The 25,317-nt window shown below is 42.5% G+C and overlaps 1 protein-coding gene across 1 annotated transcript in view; it reads left to right on the forward strand.

Annotated features, from left to right (window-relative positions):
- Positions 1 to 25,317, forward strand: part of LOC139755394 (protein rolling stone-like) — a 414,311-nt gene that overhangs the window by 252,158 nt on the left and 136,836 nt on the right. The window lies entirely within an intron of this gene.

Raw genomic sequence — 25,317 nt, forward strand, 5'->3', positions numbered from 1 at the left:
TCCTCAGGTGGATGAAAGGAAACGGTGCTTCGTAGTGGATGAAAGGGTATGCTGCCTATGTGGATGATAGGGAACTCTTCTCCCTGGTGGATGAAAGTGAAAGCTGTTCCTATTGGATGAAAAGGAAAGCTGTCCTTGGCGGATGAAAGGGAAAGCTGTTGCTGGTGGATATAAGGGTTAACTGTCCTTGATGGATGACAAGATAGCTGGCATTAGTGGATGAAAGGGAAAGCTTTTCCTGGTGAATGAAAGGGAAAGCTGCCACTATTGGATGAAATGGCAAGCTGTCCTCAGTGGATGAAAGAGAAAGCTGTTCTTGGTGGATGAAAGGGAAAAGCTGTCCTTGCCGGATGACAGGAATAGCTGGACATGGTATTGGTGATAAGGAAATCTGGCCTTGGTGGATGATAAAGAAAGCTGGCCCTGGTGGATGACAAGGAATGTCAGTCCCGGTGGATGACAGGGAAAGCTGGCCTTGGTGGATGACAGAGATAGCTCTAGCCTAATATCGACCCTGTATCTTTAATATGTATAACCTTATAGACTCAAGCTTGTCGAGTGCCCACGTGATATTTCGCCCACGGAGTATAGGTTGATAAATAGACTGAAGGAACGGTGGTGGATGGAAGAACATATACATGTGTGTCTGTAGACCACTGAGGATGGCGACCATGATTGGGCCATGTCCTGACCACGGCAGGCTGGTGTACCAAGGTAACAGCGGGAGGAGAAAGTGTGTTGCATGGCTCCGAACGGGTGTCCCAGTTAGCGAGAGGAGAAAGCAAGTTCAGGATGTGCATTTAAGCTGGTGGAAAAGAGAAAGTATACGTTGCCCGGTTCAGGATATGTGTACCGCCTCGGTGAGGAGAGAAACTACTACATTATGTAGTCACTCCGAGTACAGTATCCACAAGTTGAGACCACTGAGATTATTATATAGTGCTCAGGCTGGTGAGTGGAGGGGGTATATGTCATACTGAGTCATGTGGTGTCTGGTGTGTGGACTGTCGCACTGCACGCAGTGTGTGGAGAGGTCTGTTGTACGGTGCATGGTGTGTGGAGAGGTCTGTTGTGTCGTGCATGGTGAGTGGAGAGGTCTGTTGTGTCGTGCGTGGTATGTGGAGAGGTCTATTGTGTCGTGCATGGTGTGTGGAGAGGTCTATTGTACCGTGCATGGTGTGTGGAGAGGTCTGTTGTGTCGTGCATGGTGTGTGGAGAGGTCTGTTGTACGGTGCATGGTGTGTGGAGAGGTCTGTTGTGTCGTGCATGGTGTGTGGAGAGGTCTATTGTACCGTGCATGGTGTGTGAAGAGGTCTGTTGTGTCGTGCATGGTGAGTGGAGAGGTCTGTTGTGTCGTGCATGGTATATGGAGAGGTCTATTGTGCCGTGCATGGTGAATTGATTAATTAATTTGATCTTTATTTCTTCAGTAATCTTCTCTTCCATTACTGTCAGTATCAACAACTATATACTGCGCTGTCTGTCCACTGTGTCCTGTTTCAAATACACACAGAATCAGTGAATGTACATCATACCTGGTGAGTGGAGATGTCTGTTATACCTTACCTGGTGATTGAAGTATATCGATAGTACCCATACCTGGTACGTGAAGTAGATCCATCAGAGCTCATAATAAGTGGCGAAGGTCCTAGACAAGGTCCGTACATCCTGACTGGGGGAGTGTAGAAAGGAGAAAAAGAATGCGTTAGGGGCCTCCTTAAAACCAACTGAAGGTAGACAGAGCAAGGCTGAGGCTGTGGATACAAGTAACGAACACAGACGAGGGATCAAAGTAGGTCAGACTAGGTCATCAGAGAAGCAAGGGCAAGCCCAGGCTGGCGAGAGGGAGGGAGGGAGGGAGAGGGCTTCGTAGGCTGGGGGCGAGGCAGAGCGGTGTGGCGGGTGGTGGGAGGTGAGGGAGACGACAAGAAGGAAGTAGGTCAGTCGTCTTCCTTGCCTCCCTCGCTCGCTCGGGCACCAGGGCCGTCGTCCGGCTGGCCAAGGTCAAACACAGTTATTTTAAGCCTGACAACACTCTAGGGGAGGAGGAGGTGGGGAGGAAAGGGGGGGAGGGTGAGATATCTCCTCCCCCCACACCTCCCCACCGCCGATGCTTAAACACAGTGCTTCTCCCCACTCCCACGGCTGACGATGGTTGTCTTCTCCCCGTTAGCGATCACTCCAACGACAAAGAATTCACGCGAAGGAAGAGGAAACTGCGATGAAGAACTCCCTGTATTACTACCCTCCCCAGTGTAAACAGGGCTCCAGGGGACGCCTACAGAGAGAAAATGGTGTTGCCTTGAACGCACAGATTATTCAAGAGGCTTGCACATCTCAAGCGTTATAAATAGCACGGCGAGAGACTGATCCGGTGATTAGATACGCTCAAGATAGTTCCTCCCCGTTGTCGTCTTTTGTGACGAAATGTGAAGAAAAAAAAAGAAGAAGAAAAAGATTGGATAAATAACAAGTGCATGACAGGTGCTGGATGGAGCATGGTGCTCATGTTCCCAGCGAGGGATATGTGGCCGTGATCCCTGCCGCTTGAGATGATCCTTTACATGCTTAAAATAGTATCAGATCTTATCCCGCCACGGACTCCATTGGTATCTGGCCTGTTTAGATATTTCTCTGCTGCTGGTTGTTGCAGTGCACCCTGAGTTATTGTAAGTAGTCAGTCCTTAACTGTGGGCTCAGGAAGTTCGACTGGTATCAAAAGTATGGTAATCACTCTCATTTCAAATTATAGTTTAATCCTTTGATCACGATGGTAAGACCTTTTGGTATGATGACCTGACCTGTGACTTGACCTTTATATCCAAGGGTCGTACCGTCATGTTCAAGGGTGGTATCAAGAGTCTTACTGTCATGTTCAAAGGTTTTAAGGTCATGTTCCAGGGCCTTACATCATATTCAAGGGCCTTACAGTCATGTTCAAGGGTTGTATCATCATGCTCAAGGGTCTTACTATGATGTTCAAGGGCCATACAGTCATGTTCAAGGGCCATATAGCAATGTTCAGGCACCTTACAGTCATGCTCAAGGGTCCTACTGTCTTGTTCAAAAGTTGTACCATAATGCTGTTTGTAAGTTTTCAAAAGATAACCAATAATAATCATGCTGCAGATACACAAACTCTGTATGACACCTTAAACTTCATGTACGGCACTGCGTTCTGTCCTTATCATAGAAAGTGTTTCAAATAACTTTAATAGAAAAAGTTATAAGAGAGAGAGTGTCTCCATCCTTTGAAGGGAGAGGTCATCCTCCATCTTCAAACATTGTCTCGTATGTAAGGTTAAAAAGTTCTACCTTGTATAACCCTTGGAACAATGTCAGGAACTGATTTCCTTTTGTGCCTCAATGTTTCAGGTATGATGCATAGTTTCCTGAAAGTCTTATCTCACTCTTAGTGCACCTTTCCTATCCCACACGTTCTCCCATCCCATCGCCTTCCCACATGACCCCCGTGTCACCCTGAGATATGTGAGTGTCTGCTGTTACCAGATTAAACTATAATGACTTGTTTACAAGACCGGTAAACTACTGAACCAGTTGGGTAATAAATTATCTCTCGTACGATTAATTAACTAGGATAAATTCCTCCAACTGTATCATCGTTTCCGTGTCCAGTCTGTGTAAACAGTTCACTTATTCTGTAACTTGTTCTATAATTCAGTCACTGAGGCCCAGTCCTTGCCTGTTCCTCTTATGTACTCTTTATCCCCGTTTGTACACACCACTTATCGAGTGGTGGCACAAGTACGCGATAACATTCCCCGCTCCTCCAGCTCAGTTAATGAAAGTATTATCTGTTATTCTGTAACTGTAACTAGAAGTCGCACTCTGTACCGATCATCCTAGAATTGATATTTGATACAGAAGGCAATGTATCCATAGGCTATCATGGTTTTCTTTTTTAACCTCGGAGAGTTACAGCAACGATATTACCTGGCCAGTTAACAGTCAAGGAACAGACTAGATATAAGATAATACAAGATGTGATAAATGACAGAAAAGCTAAAGTTCATTTGGATTTCATGATTTCTTGGACAAAAGATGAAGACAACAGTCAAGAAGAGGCTGGACGTCTGCACAGATGCTAAGAACAATCAGGAATATGTATGTCTCCAGCCCAGTGAGGTGTGGGTTGCACACCACCCTCCTAGCTGTGACCACGGCTCGTCACACACCTACGTCTGACCTTGCCACTGCCTCTCACAGCACCTATGGCTCTTACCAGACGTTATACAGAAGAGATTTATCGTATCAGTAAACGATACACAGGAAAAAGTAATCATCCAGATTACCTTCAAAATACTGTGTATTTCTAGTATTATGAACTCGCACTGGACATCGAAATGACAGAGCGAAACACCTGTCTTAGCAGTAATTTTGATCACAGAAGTCTAGGATGCTCGTGTGGTCTATTTCTGAAATACAACAATTACTACTGTAGAACCTGTACATTTTACGCCTAAAATACAGGGCATTGACCTCAAGGGCACGTAGTTGCTACCAGAACAATGGTGGTGCAGAGTCTCATCCACCACTGTTGCTGTTGCTCAGCGGCTTCACCCTGGCAAGGGCGATTTAGCTGGCAGTTGCTACACCTTAGCCAAGTAGACGAAATATGTCACTCAGAACGTTCCGAGGAAGCTATTCAAGTAGGTTTACTCAGAGGGCCAGTGGTGTGCCAGCGTTGTCCAGATGATGTTCCCAGACCTGCTTCCTACAGAAGAACCATCGTTCTCGATGAAGAACCTTGCTGATTTCCCCCAGTCCATGAAGGGCAGGGAAGGGAGCGAGTGACTGTGCGCTTCTGGGCTTCCAGTGACTGGCTGACAGAAAAGGATTGAACGCTTAGGCACGAAGACATAACCCTTGGGTGTGCTGCCGTGGCCTTTAACCTGATCCTTAAAGGTGAGGTTGAAAAGCAGGCCATTATATCCAAGGGTAGCACTGTCATGCTCGTACCGCCGTGTTCAAGGGTCGAACCGTCATGCTCAAGCAGTTTAAGAAACTGCCATTATACCCAAAGGTCGTATCGTCGTGCTCAAGGGTCATACCGTATCGTCGTCTCAATAGGTCAAAGGAAACATTGGTTTCATTGAGGTCACATTGGCCGACGTGTTATTTACACATTATATAAAATGTAGAGCATTGCTAGGGTTGGATATATCAGATCAAACATCACAGAGAATGAGGGGTGGATTTTGTCTGTAATCTACAGGAAGCTATCCTGAACTATATATTCTGGCATGTTTTGAAATAAAGATTATTGGTAAGTCATTGCACTACCATGGATAGCATATTGTTTGCAGGTCTGTTTTTCTCTTTCAAGAGTTCTTTGAACTTTATAACGCAATTACGTAGCAGCTTCACTTATTTATCAGCCCAATGATTGCTATTTCATAGCCTCATAACAGACAAGTGAAACAAAGTGGAAATTTAACGATAGCTTAGGCGACTCGCCCTAAGCACACCAATGATTCAATGCACAAAACAGGTAAACAGCCCAGGTAATCACGCTTCCAGCAATCATTTACCTCTCACCACGTGCTATTCTTTCCTCTCCCCTATGAGCATTTCACCTTTGTTTCACATAAGGGCAGTTTATCTCTATGGTAGCTTACTTCTCACAGGGGAATCCTACACAAGTTTTCTTGACATATGTCAAATATCCCGCCCGTACTTCACACTAGATACTAAGGACACTATCCCATTCCGTCATTAACCGTTGTCTAGACCGCTACCATACCACCGACCTTGGTCGAGACCCTCACCAGCCTTGACTTATTTTGTCACCAGGCCTGAACCCTTACCGACCCTGGCCAGTCCCTTCGTCGAGTCTGGCCCAGCCTATCAACAATCTTAGCCCAGTCCCCACCATAACCGGTCCAAACACTCTGACGACCCTTTGCTTACCTCGTAGTAGTTCCTCGCCAACCAAAGTTGACCCAACCCTTCCGAAACCGTGATCCATCTTGCCACTGATCCAGCTTTTCACCTAACGTTACCCAATTTATAACAAACCCTGAGTTTGCTGCTTACCAACGATGACAAATTTCTCCCCACGTCCAGTCTTTTACTAAACTATATCTAGTTTCTTACTGACCAGGCAATCATGACCCAGCCACTCCCAAATCATAGTCCATCCTCGCAATAAGTTTGACTAAGGATCTAATCAACCATGATTACTCCCTTTCGTCCCCTCGCCAACCAAAATTAGCCCACCTATCACCAACACCAGTCCAGCCTCCCACCAGTTTCAATCCAGCTTATCACCCACCCTTGGATTTGCTTTTTATGAGTCCTCCTTCCAAACTTTCATCAACCATAGCTCAGCCCCTCACCAAACCTGGTCCAGCTCTTCACCAATATAGGCCCAATCCTCACTCATCCCGACGTGCTTCTTCATCAAACCAGGCCTAGTCCCTTACGAGCGTTGTCCATTGCCCTATCAATCGTCTACGTACCTCTGGTCTTTGTTCAGTCCCTTACCTGACCCGTCATCGACCCTGGTTCAGCCCCTTACCAGCCCTGGCCTTTCACCAGTGCCTGAGGAGGGGTCACATTGATAGAGCAGTCCCTGTTGCACAATCCTGTATGATACTAATATGGGATGAAAGTTGCACTTGTTGCACCACTACTACTTAGCTTATTGATTATCTATTATAAAAGTTATCTAGTTCGTCTTTTTGCCTTAATAATTATGGTTCATCTTCCTTAGCAAATCTTGCCTCTCAAAGCTAGGAGATGCAAAGAGATAGGTGAGTGAATGTATATGTAAGGCGGATGAATGTATATATGTATATATATATATATATATATATATATATATATATATATATATATATATATATATATATATATATATATATATATGCAAGATTAACTCTCCTTCAAAAGAACAGCATGGGTAAATAAACATCACATGCATCACTCATGCATTTCACTATACAACTCTCACATATCATGATTAATGTTGAAACCACAGAGTTTTTTAACTAGTTCAACTCTCATTGTTCATTATTTGCCATAATTGTTAATCATTGGACCTTATGTGATTAGGCAAGATAATTTTTACACTGTGTTAATGTAAGTTATTGTTTCTTACAGTGTACTGCTGTTTTATGGTAGTACCTGCTTGTCATTTAATCCTTTCTACTTAATAATAATTATCACTACAATCATTCTTGAATTTACTGGACCATGGATTTTTGGTTTACAGGTTTTAGAAAGTTTTTTGGTATTATATTTGTATCAGGAATTCATTCGTTTGAATAAGTGAACCTTGTTATGTTGAAAGCAGAGTCACTATTATTGAAAGTAACACAAAAATTTCCAGACATTAGACTTATCATGGGATGATAACTTATCATTATTCAATTTGCAAACATAAAGAAAAAGAAAAAATATATAGCGGTTACCATTCCTAACAGGCAGCCCAGGATCGAGCGCATTGGTTCGAATCCTGATTGTGGCATTCGATCCACAGTCAACCCAGCCTGTTCATCGACCCCTATGGGTTGGTTGATAAAATGGGTACATGGCTCAGGCTAGGGTATATATATATTACAGAGGTATAAGTTTGTTGACTATTCCTGGGAAATTATATGGAAGGGTATTGATTGAGAGGGTGAAGGCATGTACAGAGCATCAGATTGGGGAAGAGCAGTGTGGTTTCATAAGTGGTAAAAGGATGTGTGGATCAGGTGTTTGCTTTGAGGAATGTATGTGAGAAATACTTAGAAAAACAGATGGATTTGTATGTAGCATTTATGGATCTGGAAAAGGCATATGATAGAGTTGATAGAGATGCTCTGTGAAATGTCGGTTTGCGGCAAGGATGCATGATGTCTCCATGGTTGTTTAATTTGTTTATGGATGGGGTTGTTTTGGAAAGAGGGGCAAGTATGCAGTCTGTAGTAGATGAGAGGGCTTGGGAAGTGAGTCAGTTGTTGTTCACTGATGATACAGCACTGGTGGTTGATTCGGGTGAGAAACTGCAGAAGCTGGTGACTGAGTTTGGTAAAGTGTGTGAAAGAAGAAAGCTGAGAGTAAATGTGAACAAGAGCAAGGTTATTAGGTTCAGTAGGGTTGAGGGACAAGTAAATTGGGAGGTGAGTTTGAATAGAAAAAACTGGAGGAAGTGAAGTGTTTTAGATAACTGGGAGTGGATTTGGCAGCAGATGGAACCATGGAAGCGGAAGAGAGTCACATGGTGGGGAAGGGGGCGAAGGTTCTGGGATCGTTGAAGAATGTATGGAAAGTGAGAATGTTATCTCGGAGAGCAAAAATAGGTATGTTTGAAGGAATAGTGGTTCCAACCATGTTATATGGTTGTGAGGCATGGTCTGTAGATAGGGTTTGTGTGGAGGAGGGTGGATGTGTTGGAAATGAGATGTTTGAGGACAATATTTGGTGTGAGGTGGCTTGACTAAGTAAGTACTGAAAGGGTAAGAGATTTGTGGTAATAAAATGAGTGCGGTTGAGAGAGCAGAAGAGGGTGTATTGAAATGGTTTAGTCACATGGAGAGAATGAGTGAGGAAAGATTGACAAAGAGGATATATGTGTCAGAGGTGGAGGGAACGAGGAGAAGTGGGAGACCAAATTGGAGGTAGAAGGATGGAGTGAAAAAGATTTTGAGCGATCAGGGCCTGAACATACAGGAGGGTGAAAGGCATGCAAGGAATAGTGAATTGGAACGATGTGGTATACCAGGGCCGACATTCTGTCAATGGATGGAATCAGGGCATGTGAAGCGTCTGAGGTAAATGCGGGAGACAGCAACAAAGTATAATAAAAAAAAAAAAAAATATATATATATATATATATATATATATATATATATATATATATATATATATATATATATATATATATATTTTATTATTATTATTATTATTTTGCTTTGTCGCTGTTTCCCGCATTTGCGAGGTAGCGCAAGGAAACTGAAGAAAGAAATGGCCCAACCCACCCCCATACACATGTATATACATATATGTCCACACACACAAATATACATACCTATACATTTCAATGTACACATATATATACACACACAGACACATACATATATACCCATGCACACAATTCACACTGTCTGCCTTTATTCATTCCCATCACCACCTCGCCACACATGGAATACCATCCCCCTCCCCCCTCATGTGTGCGAGGTAGTGCTAGGAAAAGATAACAAAGGCCCCATTCGTTCACACTCAGTCTCCAGCTGTCATGCAATAATGCCTGAAACCACAGCTCCCTTTCCACATCCAGGCCCCACACAGCTTTCCATGGTTTACCCCAGACGCTTCACATGCCCTGATTCAATCCACTGACAGCACGTCAACCCCAGTATACCACATCGATCTAATTTATTCTATTCCTTGCCCTCCTTTCACCCTCCTGCATGTTCAGGCCACGATCACACAAAATCTTTTTCACTCCATCTTTCCACCTCCAATTTGGTCTTCCACTTCTCCTCGTTCCCTCCACCTCCGACACATATATCCTCTTGGTCAATCTTTCCTCACTCATTCTCTCCATGTGCCCAAACCATTTCAAAACACCCTCTTCTACTCTCTCAACCACACTCTTTTTATTTCCACACATCTCTCTTACCCTTACGTTACTTACTCGATCCAACCACCTCACACCACACATTGTCCTCAAACATCTCATTTCCAGCACATCTATCCTGCTGCGCACAACTCTATCCATAGCCCATGCCTCGCAACCATACAACATTGTTGGAACCACTATTCCTTCAAACATACCCATTTTTGCTTTCCGAGATAATGTTCTCAACTTCTACACATTCTTCAAGGCTCCCAGGATTTTCGCCCCCTCCCCCACCCTATGATCCACTTCCGCTTCCATGGTTCCATCCACTGCCAGATCCACTCCCAGATATCTAAAACACTTTACTTCCTCCAGTTTTTCTCCATTCAAACTTACCTCCCAATTGACTTGACCCTCAACCCTACTGTACCTAATTACCTTGCTCTTATTCACATTTACTCTTAACTTTCTTCTTTCACACACTTTACCAAACTCACTCACCAGCTTCTGCAGTTTCTCACATGAATCAGCCACCAGCGCTGTATCATCAGCGAACAACAACTGACTCACTTCCCAAGCTCTCTCATCCCCAACAGACTTCATACTTGCCCCTCTTTCCAAAACTCTTGCATTCACCTCCCTAACAACCCCATCCATAAACAAATTAAACAACTATGGAGACATCACACACCCCTGCCGCAAACCTACATTCACTGAGAACCAATCACTTTCCTCTTTTCCTACACGTACACATGCCTTACATCCTCGATAAAAACTTTTCACTGCTTCTAACAACTTTCCTCCCACACCATATATTCTTAATACCTTCCACAGAGCATCTCTATCAACTCTATCATATGCCTTCTCCAGATCCATAAATGCTACATACAAATCCATTTGCTTTTCTAAGTATTTCTCACATACATTCTTCAAAGCAAACACCTGATCCACACATCCTCTACCACTTCTGAAACCACACTGCTCTTCCCCAATCTGATGCTCTGTACATGCCTTCACCCTCTCAATCAATACCCTCCCATATAATTTACCAGGAATACTCAACAAACTTATACCTCTGTAATTTGAGGACTCACTCTTATCCCCTTTGCCTTTGTACATTGGCAGTATGCACACATTCCGCCAATCCTCAGGCACCTCACCATGAGTCATACATTCATTAAATAACCCTACCAACCAGTCAGTAATACAGTCACCCCCTTTTTTAATAAATTCCACTGCAATACCATCCAAACCTGCTGCCTTGCTGGCTTTCATGCCATATTTAGGCATTCATGTCACTGATTCAGCTAATAAGTTGAACTTCCTTCATTAGACAAGGAATCTTTGAAAACTTCTAAGTTATATAAAAAGAAACATCTGCTGTGGAGAACTTGCTACAGCCTCCATTGTTCACAACATGTCACTGATGCTTGAAAAGAGTGCTTGCTTCATATTCTTGTCATTATATAAATAAGCTTATGTACTGAATGTTATTTTGGGTACATCTTGTTATATTCAACATTGATCCTTAATACATGAAATTGAATAAATACTTACATAACTTTGCTAAAAGTCATCTTAATATCCATAGTATGCATGTTTTTCCTGGACTCAGACAGAGGCAACACACATGCAGGTGCTAACAGAATGAATGGTATTCTAGAGGAATAAATGAATGCAGTTAGATGGACTAGGTAAAAATTCATTATTTCTGGGAACACTACAACTCAAGAGAAATTAATCAGGTAATCAAAAGCATAAATAAACCATGGCAGTGGGTAAAAGTTCATTTATGAGAAGAAAGTACATTCCTCGTTGATGGGAGCCCAACAAGTTAGAAACTTCTTGTGCTCAGTCCTTGTTAAAAGTTTTCTGATTTTACTTGAGATGGAGACTATTATCTATCTTTCAACAACAGCATTCCTTCCCTTGTTCATCCCCATGTAAAAAAAATCCTTTGAGAATCTTTTTCTTTACACTTACATTTGCTGTTTCCTGCATTGGGAAGGTAGTGCCAGGAACAAAGGAATAAATGGCCTCATCTCCTCACATCCTCTATCTACCTGTCGTGTTTAATGCACCAAAACCACCTCAACCAAATCCACAACTAGGCTCCATAAACCATTCTGTTGTTTTCCCTGACTGCTTCATATTCCCTGGTTCAGTCCAGTTAAAGCATGTCATCCACTGCATATCACCTCACTTCATTTCACTCTGTCCCATGCATGTCTTACAATCCCCCTGCATGTTCAAGCCCCAAGTACTCAAAAACTTTTCTGTTCAGTCAATCCATCTACAGTTCAGTCTCCCCCTTCTCCCCTACATTTCTGAATCATATATCCTCTTTGCCAACCTCTCCTCACTCATTCTTTCTAAATGTCTAAACTATTTCATTACACCTTCTTGAGCACTCTCAACCATACTTTTCATTTACCTTACATCTCTCTTACACTATCTTTTCTTCCTCATTTGACTTTCCTTGTCCTACATCAATCCATTTCCAACACATTGACCCTCTTGTCTACATTCTCACCTAGAGCCCAAGCTTTGCATCCATACATCACCATTTGGACTACTGTGCCATCAAACATGCCCATCTTTGCTCTCCCTGATAGTGGCCTTTTTTCCCACACATTCCTCAGCGTGCCATGGGCCTTTGCCCACTCACCCATCCTATTACACACTTTAGCTCTTATTCTTCCATTCACTGTGGTATCCATTGCTAGATATCTAAAATACTTCACTTCCTCCAAGTTTTCTCTGTTCAGCTCACACCCCAACTAAACCATCCTTTTGCACTGTAAACCTAATGACCTTGCTTAAATTCACACTGACACTCACATCTCTCCTTTCACAGTCTCCCAAACTCAGGAAGCAATTTCTGCCATTTCCTGCTCAAATCTGCCACATGTGCTATGTCTATAAAATGACAAAGTGCCACCAATAAACAAAGGAGTATCTAAAATATTGTCAGAGCAACATAGACCTATATGCTTGACATCTCCTTCACTAAGAATACAATACTCTATTTGAAAGTGATGAAAAAATATAAACTAAAACACCTAACCAACAAGACTATGTTCACAAAAGCCAACATGGATTTGAATTCGAAAATAATATGCAGACACAGACGGTAGTAACAAACACTACAAAAGCAAACATATGAAAAAATAAAGGAAAGGGCATGGATATAGTCTTCCTTCACTTTGAAATGGCATATGCCAAGATAAATCATAAATTTTAGCTTAATAAAGTAGTGAAACAGAACACAAAAGACAAGCTAAGAATGTTGATCAAAGGAAATTTAAAGTAGTATCAAACAGAACTGTGTTAGACAAGGTTTTATCAGCAGTGCCACAGGACATAAACAAAAAGGTGAAAGTATAGTAAAATACTTTGCAGGTGACACAAGGAGTTCAACAGTTATGGAGACTTTTGTTGTGGCCAATCCACTTAGGAAAGTTCCCAAAGGGAATGGGGCACAGAGATAGATAGATAGATAGATAGATTGGCTATCAAGGGCAAATAAAATAATAGGATTTTAGATGAAAAAGAAATAGTCAGAAGACTATATGGTATATATGGGAACTTCAGTGAAGGGCGCAAATGGGGAGGTGATAACAAGTAGTGGTGATGTGAGAAGGAGATGGAGTGAGTATTTTGAAGGTTTGTTGAATGTGTTTGATGATAGAGTGGCAGATATAGGGTGTTTTGGTCGAGGTGGTGTGCAAAGTGAGAGGGTTAGGGAAAATGATTTGGTAAACAGAGAAGAGGTAGTAAAAGCTTTGCGGAAGATGAAAGCCGGCAAGGCAGCAGGTTTGGATGGTATTGCAGTGGAATTTATTAAAAAAGGGGGTGACTGTATTGTTGACTGGTTGGTAAGGTTATTTAATGTATGTATGACTCATGGTGAGGTGCCTGAGGATTGGCGGAATGCGTGCATAGTGCCATTGTACAAAGGCAAAGGGGATAAGAGTGAGTGCTCAAATTACAGAGGTATAAGTTTGTTGGGTATTCCTGGTAAATTATATGGGAGGGTATTGATTGAGAGGGTGAAGGCATGTACAGAGCATCAGATTGGGGAAGAGCAGTGTGGTTTCAGAAGTGGTAGAGGATGTGTGGATCAGGTGTTTGCTTTGAAGAATGTATGTGAGAAATACTTAGAAAAGCAAATGGATTTGTATGTAGCATTTATGGATCTGGAGAAGGCATATGATAGAGTTGATAGAGATGCTCTGTGGAAGGTATTAAGAATATATGGTGTGGGAGGCAAGTTGTTAGAAGCAGTGAAAAGTTTTTATCGAGGATGTAAGGCATGTGTACGTGTAGGAAGAGAGGAAAGTGATTGGTTCTCAGTGAATGTAGGTTTGCGGCAGGGGTGTGTGATGTCTCCATGGTTGTTTAATTTGTTTATGGATGGGGTTGTTAGGGAGGTGAATGCAAGAGTTTTGGAAAGAGGGGCAAGTATGAAGTCTGTTGTGAATGAGAGAGCTTGGGAAGTGAGTCAGTTGTTGTTCGCTAATGATACAGCGCTGGTGGCTGATTCATGTGAGAAACTGCAGAAGCTGGTGAGTGAGTTTGGTAAAGTGTGTGAAAGAAGAAAGTTAAGAGTAAATGTGAATAAGAGCAAGGTTATTAGGTACAGTAGGGTTGAGAGTCAAGTCAATTGGGAGGTAAGTTTGAATGGAGAAAAACTGGAGGAAGTAAAGTGTTTTAGATATCTGGGAGTGGATCTGGCAGCGGATGGAACCATGGAAGCGGAAGTGAATCATAGGGTGGGGGAGGGGGTGAAAATCCTGGGAGCCTTGAAGAATGTGTGGAAGTCGAGAACATTATCTCGGAAAGCAAAAATGGGTATGTTTGAAGAAATAGTGGTTCCAACAATGTTGTATGGTTGCGAGGCGTGGGCTATGGATAGAGTTGTGCACAGGAGGGTGGATGTGCTGGAAGTGAGATGTTTGAGGACAATGTGTGGTGTGAGGTGGTTTGATCGAGTAAGTAATGTAAGGGTAAGAGAGATGTGTGGAAATAAAAAGAGCATGGTTGAGAGAGCAGAAGAGGGTGTTTTGAAATGGTTTGGGCACATGGAGAGAATGAGTGAGGAAAGATTGACCAAGAGGATATATGTGTTGGAGGTGGAGGGAACGAGGAGAAGTGGGAGACCAAATTGGAGGTGGAAAGATGGAGTGAAAAAGATTTTGTGTGATCGGGGCCTGAACATGCAGGAGGGTGAAAGGCGGGCAAGGAATAGAGTGAATTGGATCGATGTGGTATACCGGGGTTGACGTGCTGTCAGTGGATTGAATCAGGGCATGTGAAGCGTCTGGGGTAAACCATGGAAAGTTGTGTGGGGCCTGGATGTGGAAAGGGAGCTGTGGTTTCGGGCATTATTGCATGACAGCTAGAGACTGAGTGTGAACGAATGGGGCCTTTGTTGTCTTTTCCTAGTGCTACCTCGCACACATGAGGGGGGAAGAAGATGGTATTCCATGTGTGGCGAGGTGGTGATGGGAATGAATAAAGGCAGACAGTGTGAATTGTGTGCATGGGTATATATGTATGTGTCTGTGTGTGTATATATATGTGTACATTGAGATGTATAGGTATGTATATTTGCGTGTGTGGACGTGTATGTATATACATTGTGTATGGGGGTGGGTTGGGTCATTTCTTTCGTCTGTTTCCTTGCGCTGCCTCGCAAACGCGGGAGACAGCGACAAAGTAAAATAATAAAAAAAAATAATAATAATAATATATATATATATATATATATATATATATATATATATATATATATATATATATATATATGGAAGTCGAGAACATTATCTCGGAAAGCAAAAATGGGTATGTTTGAAGGAATAGTGGTTCCAACAATGTTGTATGGTTGCGAGGCGTGGGCTATGGATAGAGTTGTGCGCAGGAGGATGGATGTGCTGGAAATGAGATGTTTGAGGACAATGTGTGGTGTGAGGTGGTTTGATCGAGTAAGTAACGTAAGGGTAAGAGAGATGTGTGGAAATAAAAAGAGCGTGGTTGAGAGAGCAGAAGAGGGTGTTTTGAAATGGTTTGGGCACATGGAGAGAATGAGTGAGGAAAGATTGACCAAGAGGATATATGTGTCGGAGGTGGAGGGAACGAGGAGAAGAGGGAGACCAAATTGGAGGTGGAAAGATGGAGTGAAAAAGATTTTGTGTGATCGGGGCCTGAACATGCAGGAGGGTGAAAGGAGGGCAAGGAATAGAGTGAATTGGAGCGATGTGGTATACAGGGGTTGACGTGCTGTCAGTGGATTGAATCAAGGCATGTGAAGCGTCTGGGGTAAACCATGGAAAGCTGTGTAGGTATGTATATTTGCGTGTGTGGACGTGTGTATGTACGTGTGTATGGGGGTTGGGCCATTTCTTTCGTCTGTTTCCTTGCGCTACCTCGCAAACGCGGGAGACAGCGACAAAGTATAAAAAAAAAAAAAAAAAAAAAAAAAAAAAAATATATATATATATATATATATATATATATATATATATATATATATATATATATACTGGAGGAATAGTGGTTCCAACAATGTTGTATGGTTGCGAGGCGTGGGCTATGGATAGAGTTGTGCGCAGGAGGATGGATGTGCTGGAAATGAGATGTTTGAGGACAATGTGTGGTGTGAGGTGGTTTGATCGAGTGAGTAACGTAAGGGTAAGAGAGATGTGTGGAAATAAAAAGAGCGTGGTTGAGAGAGCAGAAGAGGGTGTTTTGAAGTGGTTTGGGCACATGGAGAGGATGAGTGAGGAAAGATTGACCAAGAGGATATATGTGTCGGAGGTGGAGGGAGCAAGGAGAAGAGGGAGACCAAATTGGAGGTGGAAAGATGGAGTGAAAAAGATTTTGTGTGATCGGGGCCTGAACATGCAGGAGGGTGAAAGGAGGGCAAGGAATTGAGTGAATTGGAGCGATGTGGTATATCGGGGTTGACGTGCTGTCCGTGGATTGAATCAAGGCATGTGAAGCGTCTGGGGTAAAACATGGAAAGCTGTGTAGGTATGTATATTTGCGTGTGTGGACGTATGTATATACATGTGTATGGGGGGGGTTGGGCCATTTCTTTCGTCTGTTTCCTTGCGCTACCTCGCAAACGCAGGGAGACAGTGACAAAGTATAAAAAAAAAAAATATATATGTATATATATATATATATGTATATATATATATATATATATATATATATATATATATATATATATATATATATATATATATACATATATATATATATATTTATCCCTGGGGATAGGGGAGAAAGAATACTTCCCACGTATTCCCTGCGTGTCGTAGAAGGCGACTAAAAGGGGAGGGAGCGGGGGGCTGGAAATCCTCCCCTCTTGTTTTTTTTTTTTAATTTTCCAAAAAAAGGAACAGAGAAGGGGGCCAGGTGAGGATGTTCCCTCAGAGGCCCAGTCCTCTGTTCTTAACGCTACGTTGCTGATGCGGGAAATGGCGAATAGTTTGAAAAAAAAAAAAAAAAAATATATATATATATATATATATATATATATATATATATATATATATATATATATATATATATATATATATATAGCAAAGAGGGAGGTAAGAAGGGCAATATTGAGGCTTTAGGTAGGATAGCATCTGGCGTGGATGGGATTACAGCTGAAATGCTGAAGTTTGGAGGAGAAAGTGTGATAGAGTTTAGCATGGAAACAAAAGTTTGTGCCTGAGGATTGGGTGAAAGCTATTATTGTTCCTTTATTCAAAGGAAAAGGTGTGGGTAAGTATGTTAAGTTTACCAGGAAAAGTGTATGCAAGAATATTAATTGACAGAGTGATGGAAGTGAATGAATTCAAAATAAGTGTAGAGCAAAGGGTTTTAGGAAAGTTAGGGGATGCGTGGATCAGATTTTTGTAGTAAAGATAATTGTGGAAAAGTATTTAATGAAAAGTAAGAAGTGAGTAATGAAAAGTAATGAAAAGTATGAAGCATTTATGGATCTGGAGAAAGCATATGGCAGAGTTGAGTGGAATGCTTTGTGGGATGTATTAAGGGTATGTTATTCGGGGGGGGAGTGTTGGTGCAAAAGCCTTTTATGAAGGAGCAATGTGTGTGTAAGAGTGGATAGAGAGCTGAGCCAAAGTTTTGGGATATGTGTAGGTGTGAGGCATGGCTGTGTGATGTTGCTGTGGCTTTTTAATGTATACCTGGATGGAGTGATCAGAGAGATGAAAGCTAAACTAGGATAAAGGGGTGCAGAGATGGAGTGTAGAGGTGAGTTATGGTGGCTAAAGGCAAGCCTGTTTGCGGATGATATTGGTTGTTTTGTAGAGTGGAGTTGCAGAAAGTTGTGTTTTATGATGTGTGTAAGAAGAGGCAATTATAGATAAATGCAAGTGAAAGTAAAGTATTGGTATTTGAAAGGAATCAGAGTGAAAGCATTGATTTTATAAGACCATATAGAGTAAAAAAAGACAGTGTACTAATGTGCTGTGGATATGGGGGGAAAAGACTGGAAGAAGTGAGGGAATTTAAGTATCTGGGAACTGTGTTGGGTAAGTGTGGTGATATGTAAGGAAAGATAAGGGAGAGTGTAGTCCAAAGTAGAAAAGTCATTGGATCCCTTATTAGAATAATGAAGGGTAGAGATGTAAGTATGCAAGTGAAGAGTGGATTAAGGGACAGCATAGTCCTCCCTACCCTGACCTATGCAGCCAAAACGTGGATGTGGAATGAGGCTGTTGAAATTAGCTTTTTGAGAAGAGCATGTAGTGTGACAAGATGGAATGAAGAAAGAAATGAAAGGGTTTATGAGACAGGTGGTAGGGCAAGGAATGCAAAGGGAATAAATTGTGGAGCGGTAAAAGAGGTGAAACATCATGGGCAAATAGGGTGGAAGAATACTGGAGGGAGACAAACAGAGGGAGAATGCATGGAAAGTGCATGCTAGGGAAGCATGTAAGGAAAGGGGTAGTTAGAAACTCTCTTGCTGCGGCCAGAGGGAACAGGCACCAGATATATATATATATATATATATATATATATATATATATATATATATATATATATATATATATATATATATATATATATATTTTTTTTTTCATACTTTGTCGCTGTCTCCCGCGTTTGCAAGGTAGCGCAAGGAAACAGACGAAAGAAATGGCCCAAACCCCCCCCCCATACACATGTACATACGTCCACACACGCAAATATACATACCTACACAGCTTTCCATGGTTTACCCCAGACGCTTCACATGCCTTGATTCAATCCACTGACAGCACGTCAACCCCGGTATACCACATCGCTCCAATTCACTCTATTCCTTGCCCTCCTTTCACCCTCCTGCATGTTCAGGCCCCGATCACACAAAATCTTTTTCACTCCATCTTTCCACCTCCAATTTGGTCTCCCTCTTCTCCTCGTTCCCTCCACCTCCGACACATATATTCTCTTGGTCAATCTTTCCTCACTCATTCTCTCCATGTGCCCAAACCATTTCAAAACACCCTCTTCCGCTCTCTCAACCACGCTCTTTTTATTTCCACACATCTCTCTTACCCTTACGTTACTTACTCGATCAAACCACCTCACACCACACATTGTCCTCAAACATCTCATTTCCAGCACATCCATCCTCCTGCGCACAACTCTATCCATAGCCCACGCCTCGCAACCATACAACATTGTTGGAACCACTATTCCTTCAAACATACCCATTTTTGCTTTCCGAGATAATGTTCTCGACTTCCACACATTCTTCAAGGCTCCCAGAATTTTCGCCCCCTCCCCCACCCTATGATCCACATCCGCTTCCATGGTTCCATCCGCTGCCAGATCCACTCCCAGATATCTAAAACACTTCACTTCCTCAAGTTTTTCTCCATTCAAACTTACCTCCCAATTGACTTGACCCTCAACCCTACTGTACCTAATAACCTTGCTCTTATTCACATTTACTCTTAACTTTCTTCTTTCACACACTTTACCAAACTCAGTCACCAGCTTCTGCAGTTTCTCACATGAATCAGCCACCAGCGCTGTATCATCAGCGAACAACAACTGACTCACTTCCCAAGCTCTCTCATCCCCAACAGACTTCATACTTGCCCCTCTTTCCAAAACTCTTGCATTCACCTCCCTAACAACCCCATCCATAAACAAATTAAACAACCATGGAGACATTACACACCCCTGCCGCAAACCTACATTCACTGAGAACCAATCACTTTCCTCTCTTCCTACACGTACACATGCCTTACATCCTCGATAAAAACTTTTCACTGCTTCTAACAACTTGCCTCCCACACCATATATTCTTAATACCTTCCACAGAGCATCTCTATCAACTCTATCATATGCCTTCTCCAGATCCATAAATGCTACATACAAATCCATTTGCTTTTCTAAGTATTTCTCACATACATTCTTCAAAGCAAACACCTGATCCACACATCCTCTACCACTTCTGAAACCACACTGCTCTTCCCCAATCTGATGCTCTGTACATGCCTTCACCCTCTCAATCAATATCCTCCCATATAATTTACCAGGAATACTCAACAAACTTATACCTCTGTAATTTGAGCACTCTCTCTTATCCCCTTTGCCTTTGTACAATGGCACTATGCACGCATTCCGCCAATCCTCAGGCACCTCACCATGAGTCATACATACATTAAATAACCTTACCAACCAGTCAACAATACAGTCACCCCCTTTTTTAATAAATTCCACTGCAATACCATCCAAACCTGCTGCCTTGCCTTGTGTAAATAAATTATACATTTCCCTTTTCCATAGCCAGAGGTTGAACCATTATGTGACATTCATTTTTTAATTTCATTTCAAGCTCGAAGTTTCAGTTTTCTAAATTATTTCTTACATTTTTCATATGTATATATATATATATATATATATATATATATATATATATTTTTTTTTATACTTTGTCGCTGTCTCCCGCATTTGCGAGGTAGCGCAAGGAAACAGACGAAAGAAATGGCCCAACCCCCTCATACACATGTATATACATACGTCCACACACGCAAATATACATACCTACACAGCTTTCCATGGTTTACCCCAGACGCTTCACATGCCTTGATTCAATCCACTGACAGCACGTCAACCCCGGTATACCACATCGCTCCAATTCACTCTATTCCTTGCCCTCCTTTCACCCTCCTGCATGTTCAGGCCCCGATCACACAAAATCTTTTTCACTCCATCTTTCCACCTCCAATTTGGTCTCCCTCTTCTCCTCATTCCCGCCACCTCCGACACATATATCCTCTTGGTCAATCTTTCCTCACTCATTCTCTCCATGTGCCCAAACCATTTCAAAACACCCTCTACTGCTCTCTCAACCACGCTCTTTTCATTTCCACACATCTCTCTTACCCTTACATTACTTACTCGATCAAACCACCTCACACCACACATTGTCCTCAAACATCTCATTTCCAGCACATCCACCCTCCTGCGCACAAGTCTATACATAGCCCACGCCTTGCAACCATACAACATTGTTGGAACCACTATTCCTTCAAACATACCCATTTTTGCTTGCCAAGATAATGTTCTCGACTTCCACACATTCTTCAAGGCTCCCAGAATTTTCGACCACTCCCCCCACCCTATGATTCACTTCCGCTTCCATGGTTCCATCCGCTGCCAGATCCACTCCCAGATATCTAAAACACTTTACTTCCTCCAGTTTTTCTCCATTCAAACTTACCTCCCAATGGACTTGACCCTCAACCCTACTGTACCTAATAACCTTGCTCTTATTCACATTTACTCTTAACTTTCTTCTTTCACACACTTTACCAAACTCAGTCATCAGCTTCTGCAGTTTCTCACATGAATCAGCCACCAGTGCTGTATCATCAGCGAACAACAACTGACTCACTTCCCAAGCTCTCTCATCCACAACAGACTTCATTCTTGCCCCTCTTTCCAAAACTCTTGCATTCACCTCCCTAACAACCCCATCCATAAACAAATTAAACAACCATGGAGACATCACACACCCCTGCCGCAAACCTACATTCACTGAGAACCAATCACTTTCCTCTCTTCCTACACGTACACATGCTTTACATCCTCGATAAAAGCTTTTCACTGCTTCTAACAACTTGCCCCCACACCATATATTCTTAATACCTTCCACAGAGCATCTCTATCAACTCTATCATATGCCTTCTCCAGATCCATAAATGCTACATACAAATCCATTTGCTTTTCTAAGTATTTCTTACATACATTCTTCAAAGCAAACACCTGATCCACACATCCTCTACCACTTCTGAAACCACACTGCTCTTCCCCAATCTGATGCTCTGTACATGCCTTCACCCTCTCAATCAATACCCTCCCATATAATTTACCAGGAATACTCAACAAACTTATACCTATGTAATTTGAGCACTCACTCTTATCCCCTTTGCCTTTGTACAATGGCACTATGCACTATATATATATATATATATATATACATATATATATTTTTTTTTTTTTTTTTTTTTTTTTTTTTTTTTTTTTTTTTTTTATACTTTGTCGCTGTCTCCCGCGTCTGCGAGGTAGCGCAAGGAAACAGACGAAAGAAATGGCCCAACCCCCCCCCCATACACATGTACATACACATGTCCACACACGTGTATACATACCTACACAGCTTTCCATGGTCCACCCCAGACGCCTCACATGCCTTGATTCACTCCACTGACAGCACGTCAACCCCTGTATACCACATCGCTCCAATTCACTCTATTCCTTGCCCTCCTTACACCCTCCTGCATGTTCAGGCCCCGATCACACAAAATCTTTTTCACTCCATCTTTCCACCTCCAATTTGGTCTCCCTCTTCTCCTCGTTCCCTCCACCTCCGACACATATATCCTCTTGGTCAATCTTTCCTCACTCATTCTCTCCATGTGCCCAAACCATTTCAAAACACCCTCTTCTGCTCTCTCAACCACGCTCTTTTTATTTCCACACATCTCTCTTACCCTTACGTTACTTACTCGATCAAACCACCTCACACCACACATTGTCCTCAAACATCTCATTTCCAGCACATCCATCCTCCTGCGCACAAACTCTATCCATAGCCCACGCCTCGCAACCATACAACATTGTTGGAACCACTATTCCTTCAAACATACCCATTTTTGCTTTCCGAGATAATGTTCTCGACTTCCACACATTTTTCAAGGCTCCCAAAATTTTCGCCCCCTCCCCCACCCTATGATCCACTTCCGCTTCCATGGTTCCATCCGCTGACAGATCCACTCCCAGATATCTAAAACAATTCACTTCCTCCAGTTTTTCTCCATTCAAACTTACCTCCCAATTGACTTGACCCTCAACCCTACTGTACCTAATAACCTTGCTCTTATTCACATTTACTCTTAACTTTCTTCTTCCACACACTTTACCAAACTCAGTCACCAGCTTCTGCAGTTTCTCACATGAATCAGCCACCAGCGCTGTATCATCAGCGAACAACAACTGACTCACTTCCCAGGCTCTCTCATCCCCAACAGACTTCATACTTGCCCCTCTTTCCAGGACTCTTGCATTCACCTCCCTAACAACCCCATCCATAAACAAATTAAACAACCATGGAGACATCACACACCCCTGCCGCAAACCTACATTCACTGAGAACCAATCACTTTCCTCTCTTCCTACACGTACACATGCCTTACATCCTCGATAAAAACCTTTCACTGCTTCTAACAACTTGCCTCCCACACCATATATATATATATATATATATATATATATATATATATATATATATATATATATATATATATATATCTTTTTTCTTTCTTTCATACTATTCGCCATTTCCCGCGTTAGCAAGGTAGCGTTAAGAACAGAGGACTGGGCCTCTGAGGGAATATCCTCACCTGGCCTCGTTCTCTGTTCCTTCTTTTGGAAAATCACACAGGGAATACGTGGGAAGTATTCTTTCTCCCCTATCCCCAGGGATATATATATATATATATATGAATAAGAGCAAGGTTATTAGGTACAGTAGGGTTGAGGGTCAAGTCAATTGGGAGGTGAGTTTGAATGGTGAAAAACTGGAGGAAGTGAAGTGTTTTAGATATCTGGGAGTGGATCTGTCAGCGGATGGAACCATGGAAGCGGAAGTGGATCATAGGGTGGGGGAGGGGGCGAAAATTTTGGGAGCCTTGAAAAATGTGTGGAAGTCGAGAACATTATCCCGGAAAGCAAAAATGGGTATGTTTGAAGGAATAGTAGTTCCAACAATGTTGTATGGTTGCGAGGCGTGGGCTATGGATAGAGTTGTGCGCAGGAGGATGGATGTGCTGGAAATGAGATGTTTGAGGACAATGTGTGGTGTGAGGTGGTTTGATCGAGTAAGTAACGTAAGGGTAAGAGAGATGTGTGGAAATAAAAAGAGCGTGGTTGAGAGAGCAGAAGAGGATGTTTTAAAATGGTTTGGGCACATGGAGAGAATGAGTGAGGAAAGATTGACCAAGAGGATATATGTGTCGGAGGTGGAGGGAACGAGGAGAAGAGGGAGACCAAATTGGAGGTGGAAAGATGGAGTGAAAAAGATTTTGTGTGATCGGGGCCTGAACATGCAGGAGGGTGAAAGGAGGGCAAGGAATAGAGTGAATTGGAGCGATGTGGTATACAGGGGTTGACGTGCTGTCAGTGGATTGAATCAAGGCATGTGAAGCGTCCGGGGTAAACCATGGAAAGCTGTGTAGGTATGTATATTTGTGTGTGTGGACGTGTGTATGTACATGTGTATGGGGGGGGTTGGGCCATTTCTTTCGTCTGTTTCCTTGCGCTACCTCGCAAACGCGGGAGACAGCGACAAAGTATAAAAAAAAAAAAAAAAAAAAAAAAAAAAAATATATATATATATATAATGTATATATATATATATATATGGGTGGAGGAGGGTGGATGTGCTGGAAATGAGATGTTTGAGGACAATATGTGGTGTGAGGTGGCTTGATCGAGTAAGTAATGTAAGGGTAAGAGAGATGTGTGGAAATAAAAAGGGTGTGGTTGAGAGAGCAGAAGAGGGTGTTTTGAAATGGTTTGGTCACATGGAGAGAATGAGTGAGGAAAGATTGACCAAGAGGATATATGTGTCATAGGTGGAGGGAACGAGGAGAAGTGGGAGACCAAATTGGAGGTGGAAAGATGGAGGGAAAAAGATTTTGAGTGATCGGGGCCTGAACATGCAGGAGGGTGAAAGGCATGCAAGGTATAGAGTGAATTGGAATGATGTGGTGTACTGGGGTCGACGTGCTGTCAATGGATTGAACCAGGGCATGTGAAGCGTCTGGGGTAAACCATGGAGTTCTGTGGGGCCTGGATGTGGAAAGGGAGCTGTGGTTTCGGTGCTTTATTACATGACAGCTAGAGACTGAGTGTGAACGAATGGGGCCTTTGTTGTCTTTTCCTAGCGCTACCTCACACACATGAGGGGGGAGGGAGTTGTTATTCCATGTGTGGCGGGGTGGCGATGGGAATAAATAAAGGCAGACAGTATGAATTATGTACATGTGTATATATGTATATGTCTGTGTGTGTATATATATGTGTACATTGAGATGTCTAGGTATGTATATTTGCGTGTGTGGATGTGTATGTATACACGTGTATGTGGGTGGGTTAGGCCATTCTTTCATCTGTTTCCTTGCGCTACCTTGCTAACGCGGGAGACAGCGACAAAGCAA

This window comes from Panulirus ornatus, chromosome 19, assembly GCF_036320965.1.
Source record: "Panulirus ornatus isolate Po-2019 chromosome 19, ASM3632096v1, whole genome shotgun sequence".
NCBI classification, from domain to species: domain Eukaryota; kingdom Metazoa; phylum Arthropoda; class Malacostraca; order Decapoda; family Palinuridae; genus Panulirus; species Panulirus ornatus.